The following is a 6,717-nucleotide window of genomic DNA, read 5'->3' as shown; positions in this document are numbered from 1 at the left end:
TTCCTTGGCAAATTGTAACCGCTTCAGCATGTCTTTTTTTTTTTAACAATGGGACTTTGCGGGGGCTTCTTGCTGGTAGCTTGGCTTCACATAGATGTGGTCTGATTGTTACAGTACTCACAGGCCATCTTAGATCTTCTTTCATCCTCCTGGAGCTGATCATTGGCTGAGCCTTTGCCATTTTGGTTACTCTCCCATCCATTCCAATAGACGTTTTTATTTTTCTTCCTCACCTTTCTGGTTTTGGCTGCCATTTTAAAGCATTTGATATCATTTTAGCTGAACAGCCTATCATTTTCTGCACTTCTTTATAGGTTTTCCCCTCTTTTATTAATTTCTTAATCAAAGAACGCTCTTCTTCTGAACAGTGTCTGGAACGACACATTTTACTCTGTTTTTCAAGGACAAATGCACAGCCAGCATATGCAGCATCAGTTGCCTTGAAGCTTAAATAAGGGCCACCTGTTTAACACCTTTTTTTTTTCACATAATCAATGACGTCACTTATGAAACTCAGCACTGCTATTTCTTTGAACACGCCCTTTTCAGTAAATGATTCAGTTTCACAGAATAAGCAGCATGCATGTCATGCCTGTTGGGTCTGTTGGTTTTCTATACCTTTACTAAACATTCTAGAAACTTACTTGCAGTGTAGAAGTTGAAATTCTAACAAAAACAGTGATTTATCTTGCTAGTGATGTGAGACTGCTATTATTTTGAACACAATTGTATGTATATATATATATATATATATATATATATATATATATATATATATATATATATATACACACACATACATATACACACGTATATACAAACATAGGGAACTCTGAAGTCTCTGTCTCTCTCTCTCTCTCTCTCTCTCTCAACATATACAGTACAGGCCAAAAGTTGGTCTCATTTCAATGTGTTTTCTTTATTTTCATGACTATTTACATTGTACAAATGTAGATTGTCACTGAAGGCATCAAAACTATGACACCTGTGAAATGAAAACTATTTCAGGTGACTACCTCTTGAAGCTCATTGAGAGAATGCCAAGAGTGGCTATTTTGAAGAAACTAGAATATAAAACATGTTTTCAGTTATTTCACCTATTTTTGTTAAGTACATAACTCCACATGTGCTCATTCATAGTTTTGATGGGTTAGGGTTATATATATATATATATATATATATATATATATATATATATATATATATATATATAATTATTATTATTAGCCTTTATTTAACCATGTAAAATCCTATTGAGATCAAAGATCTCTTTTCCAAGGGAGACCTGGCCAAGAGGGCAGCAGCAAGGTTACATTAAAAACAGTAAACAAATACATAAAAAAAATAATATATATATATATATATATATATATATATATATATATATTTATATATATTTATATATAACCCTAACCCATCAATATATATATATATATATATATATATATATATATATATATATATATATATATATATATATATATATACATACAACCCTAACCCATCAAAACTATGTGGAGTTATGTACTTAACAAAAATAGGTTAAATAACTGAAAACATGTTTTATATTCTAGTTTCTTCAAAATAGCCACCCTTTGCACACTCTATATATATCCATCCATCCATCCATTTTCTACCGCTTATTCCCTTTGGGGTCGCGGGGGGCGCTGGAGCCTATCTCAGCTACAATCGGGCGGAAGGCGGGGTACACCCTGGACAAGTCGCCACCTCATCGCAGGGCCAACACAGATAGACAGACAACATTCACACACTAGGGCCAATTTAGTGTTGCCAATCAACCTATCCCCAGGTGCATGTCTTTGGAGGTGGGAGGAAGCCGGAGTACCCGGAGGGAACCCACGCAGTCACGGGGAGAACATGCAAACTCCACACAGAAAGATCCCGAGCCCGGGATTGAACCCAAGACTACTCAGGACCTTCGTATTGTGAGACAGATGCACTAACCCCTCTTCCACCGTGCTGCCCATGTATATATATATACACAGGTAAAAGCCAGTAAATTAGAATATTTTTAAAAACTTGATTTATTTCAGTAATTGCATTCAAAAGGTGTAACTTGTACATTATATTTATTCATTGCACACAGACTGATGCATTCAAATGTTTATTTCATTTAATTTTGATGATTTGAAGTGGCAACAAATGAAAATCCAAAATTCCGTGTGTCACAAAATTAGAATATTACTTAAGGCTAATACAAAAAAGAGATTTTTAGAAATGTTGGCCAACTGAAAAGTATGAAAATGAAAAATATGAGCATGTACAATACTCAATACTTGGTTGGAGCTCCCTTTGCCTCAATTACTGCGTTAATGCGGCGTGGCATGGAGTCGATGAGTTTCTGGCACTGCTCAGGTGTTATGAGAGCCCAGGTTGCTCTGATAGTGGCCTTCAACTGTTCTGCGTTTTTGGGTCTGGCATTCTGCATCTTCCTTTTCACAATACCCCACAGATTTTCTATGGGGCTATGGTCAGGGGAGTTGGCGGGCCAATTTAGAACAGAAATACCATGGTCCGTAAACCAGGCACGGGTAGATTTTGCGCTGTGTGCAGGCGCCAAGTCCTGTTGGAACTTGAAATCTCCATCTCCATAGAGCAGGTCAGCAGCAGGAAGCATGAAGTGCTCTAAAACTTGCTGGTAGACGGCTGCGTTGACCCTGGATCTCAGGAAACAGAGTGGACCGACACCAGCAGATGACATGGCACCCCAAACCATCACCCAACCATGCAAATTTTGCATTTCCTTTGGAAATCGAGGTCCCAGAGTCTGGAGGAAGACAGGAGAGGCACAGGATCCACGTTGCCTGAAGTCTAGTGTAAAGTTTCCACCATCAGTGATGGTTTGGGGTGCCATGTCATCTGCTGGTGTCGGTCCACTCTGTTTCCTGAGATCCAGGGTCAACGCAGCCGTCTACCAGCAAGTTTTAGAGCACTTCATGCTTCCTGCTGCTGACCTGCTCTATGGAGATGGAGATTTCAAGTTCCAACAGGACTTGGCACCTGCACACAGCGCAAAATCTACCCGTGCCTGGTTTACGGACCATGGTATTTCTGTTCTAAATTGGCCCGCCAACTCCCCTGACCTTAGCCCCATAGAAAATCTGTGGGGTATTGTGAAAAGGAAGATGCAGAATGCCAGACCCAAAAACGCAGAAGAGTTGAAGGCCACTATCAGAGCAACCTGGGCTCTCATAACACCTGAGCAGTGCCAGAAACTCATCGACTCCATGCCACGCCGCATTAACGCAGTAATTGAGGCAAAAGGAGCTCCAACCAAGTATTGAGTATTGTACATGCTCATATTTTTCATTTTCATACTTTTCAGTTGGCCAACATTTCTAAAAATCCCTTTTTTGTATTAGCCTTAAGTAATATTCTAATTTTGTGACACACGGAATTTTGGATTTTCATTTGTTGCCACTTCAAATCATCAAAATTAAATGAAATAAACATTTGAATGCATCAGTCTGTGTGCAATGAATAAATATAATGTACAAGTTACACCTTTTGAATGCAATTACTGAAATAAATCAAGTTTTTAAAAATATTCTAATTTACTGGCTTTTACCAGTATATATATATATATATATATATATATATATATATATATATATATATATATATATATATACATATATATATATATATATATATATATATATACTGTATATATATATATATATATATATATATATATATATACTGTATATATATATATATATATATATATATAATATCACATTTATAATCATCCATACATAAACATACAATATGTATATAGTACAATGTATATATTTACACAGTTCTGAAGTTAGTGTAGTGATATAGATATTACATATATATGTAATGTAATTAGATAAATCATTTAAATACATTTGATATATAAATCCCTACGCTAACATTAGCTGTAGATACAATTTTAGGGCAAAACCTCACTTTTTGTTTAATTCATATTTATTCCAACTATGTGTGCTCTAATTCAGTGCCTGTCTACTCATTTACACGTCATCGGCGATCGCAATGATTTGCGTATTATTTTAATACCAAATTGAATTAAGAGGAACGTTTTCCAAACATATACTAATACAGTACAACCTGTGATTAAGCCCACTTTTCCAGGGTAATCACATAGACCCGCACACACAAATACACACACAACAAGAATTTTTTTGCCACACTTGATTGTAACAAATCGATGATTAATAACATTATCAGGAAATGATCAGAGACACTTCCGTTTGCATTGATTAAAGTAAGCTATCGCTAAACCTAACTTCGTTATTAACAACGCCCCCACATACGAGCCTAACCTAACGTCACTAAAATATGAAGTATAAACAATAAAACATTGGATACCAGTAAGTGAAAGTTCGACTCATACCTTGTTTATGTCTGTGACAACCTCCTCAAAGTTTTGGAATCTATCAGAAATATCAAGCAGCTAAAATGCTCCAAACATGGTCACGTGTGAAGACAGCGTCTTGCATATTACCCATCATGCTTTGTAGTGGATTGTAAATCAAGGTCATTCTTTAAATGCAGTATGGTGTTTGAACATTTTTTTATGGCGTGTACATAGTTCAGTGACTCAGTGAGTAGGTTATGTGTTCTGCGCCACGTGTGTTTACACTTTCTGTGTTGGTTATGGTTTGTTTGCACCGTGACCAAGAAAGATTGTATGTATAGAGGTAAATAAATAAATGCTATGCCCACGTATTACTTAACATGGTCATTCGATATGGCGCCTCGATTCCATTAATAATACGTGGTGACCAAGTTACCAATTAAACCGCTTCTACTTTGATTATTTTAGCCAGTGTCTTTCAACCTTTTTTGAGCCAAGGCACATTTCTTGCATTGAAAAAATCCGGATGCACACCACCAGCAGAAATAATTAAAAAACGAAACTCAGTTGACAGTAAAAGGTTGCTGTCGCAATTGTTGGATATGACTTTAAACCATAACCAAGCATGCATCAATATAGCTCTTGTCTCAAAGTAGGTGTACTGTCACCACCTGTCACATCACACCGTGACTCATTTTGACTTTTATGCTGTTTTCCTGCATGTAGTTTTCTAGTTCTTGCCTTGTCTGTGTGTGTCTTGCGCTCCTATTTTGGTGGCTTTTTCTATTTTTTTGGTATTTTCCTGTAACAGTTTCATGTCTTCCTTTGAGCGATATTTTCCGCATTTACTTTGTTTTAGCAATCAAGAATATTTCAGTTGTTTTTATCCTTCTTCGTGGATTCATTACCAACTGCGCTCCCCTTACTCACCATTGTGTGTTATACTCAATGGTTAACTGGACATCTTTATGTGCTCGACGCCTCAATCATTGGTATGTTTTCATCTACAAAACCATTCTGGGTATCACTCCATCTTATCTGTCTTGTCTTTTAACAAAGAAACAAGGAAGTCACAATCTTCGTTCAATGAATGTTCTGCAATTTGTCGTCCCCAAAGTAAGAACTGAACTGGGCAAGAAAGCATTTAGGTTTTCAGCACCGAAGGCTTGGAATAACCTACAATCGAACATTAAACTTCAAACCCTAGTTACGTTGAATGAGCTTAAAGCTTCTGTGAAAGGATTGCAGTCTACCTTGTCTGTATGCACATGTGTCATGTGAGCAAGTTTTAATGTTGTAAATGTGATGTTTTATGTATTTGTTTACTGTTTTTAATGTAACCTTGCTGCTGCCCTCTTGGCCAGGTCTCCCTTGGAAAAGAGATCTTTGATCTCAATGGGATTTTACCTGGTTAAATAAAGGCTAATAATAAATAATAAGTGGGGACATTGTTGATTGTCATGTCATGTTCGGATGTACATTGCGGACGCCGTCTTTGCTCCACATTAAGTCTTTGCTGTCGTCCAGCATTTTGTTTTTGTTTACTTTGTAGAAGGCAAAGCTCTCGATTTACCGGTCGATCTACGTTCCCATTCTTGCCTATGGTCATGAGCTTTGGGTCATGACCGAAAGGACAAGATCACAGGTACGAGTGGCCGAAATGAGTTTCCCTCGCCGGGTGGCGGGGCTCTCCCTTAGAGATAGGGTGAGAAGTTCTGTCATCCAGGAGGAGCTCAAAGTAAAACCGCTGCTCCTCCACATCGAGAGGAGCCAGACGAGGTGGTTCAGGCATCTGGTCAGGATGCCACCCGAACGCCTCCTTAGGGAGGCGTTTCGGGCACGTCCGACCGGTAGGAGGGGAAGACCCAGGACACGTTGGGAAGACTATCTCTCCCGGCTGGCCTGGGAACGCCTCGGGATCCCCCGGGAGGAGCTGGACGAAGTGGCTGGGGAGAGGGAAGTCTGGGCTTCCCTGCTTAGGCTGCTGCCCCCGCGACCTGACTTCGGATAAGCGGAAGAAGATGGATGGATGGATGGATGGATGCTTTACTCACATTTTGTTTATTTTTGGTTTAAGCATTAGACACAATTTTACCTGCACACTGCCTCCTGTTGTTTCCGACATCTACAAAGCAATTAGCACCGGCTGCCACCTACTTACTCTGCCGAGCTCTAGACAACACCGACACTCAACAACAACACATAATTTGCAGACTATAATTACTGGTTTGCAAAAAATGTTTTTACCCCAAATAAGTGAAATTAGATAATCTCCCAATTTCACCTATTTGGGTGAAAAATATTTTTTGCAAACCAGTAATTGTAGTCTGCAAATTATGTGTTGTTGTTGA

Source organism: Nerophis lumbriciformis, linkage group LG19, assembly GCF_033978685.3.
Source record: "Nerophis lumbriciformis linkage group LG19, RoL_Nlum_v2.1, whole genome shotgun sequence".
Lineage (NCBI taxonomy): Eukaryota > Metazoa > Chordata > Actinopteri > Syngnathiformes > Syngnathidae > Nerophis > Nerophis lumbriciformis.
This window is presented reverse-complemented; position numbering follows the sequence as displayed.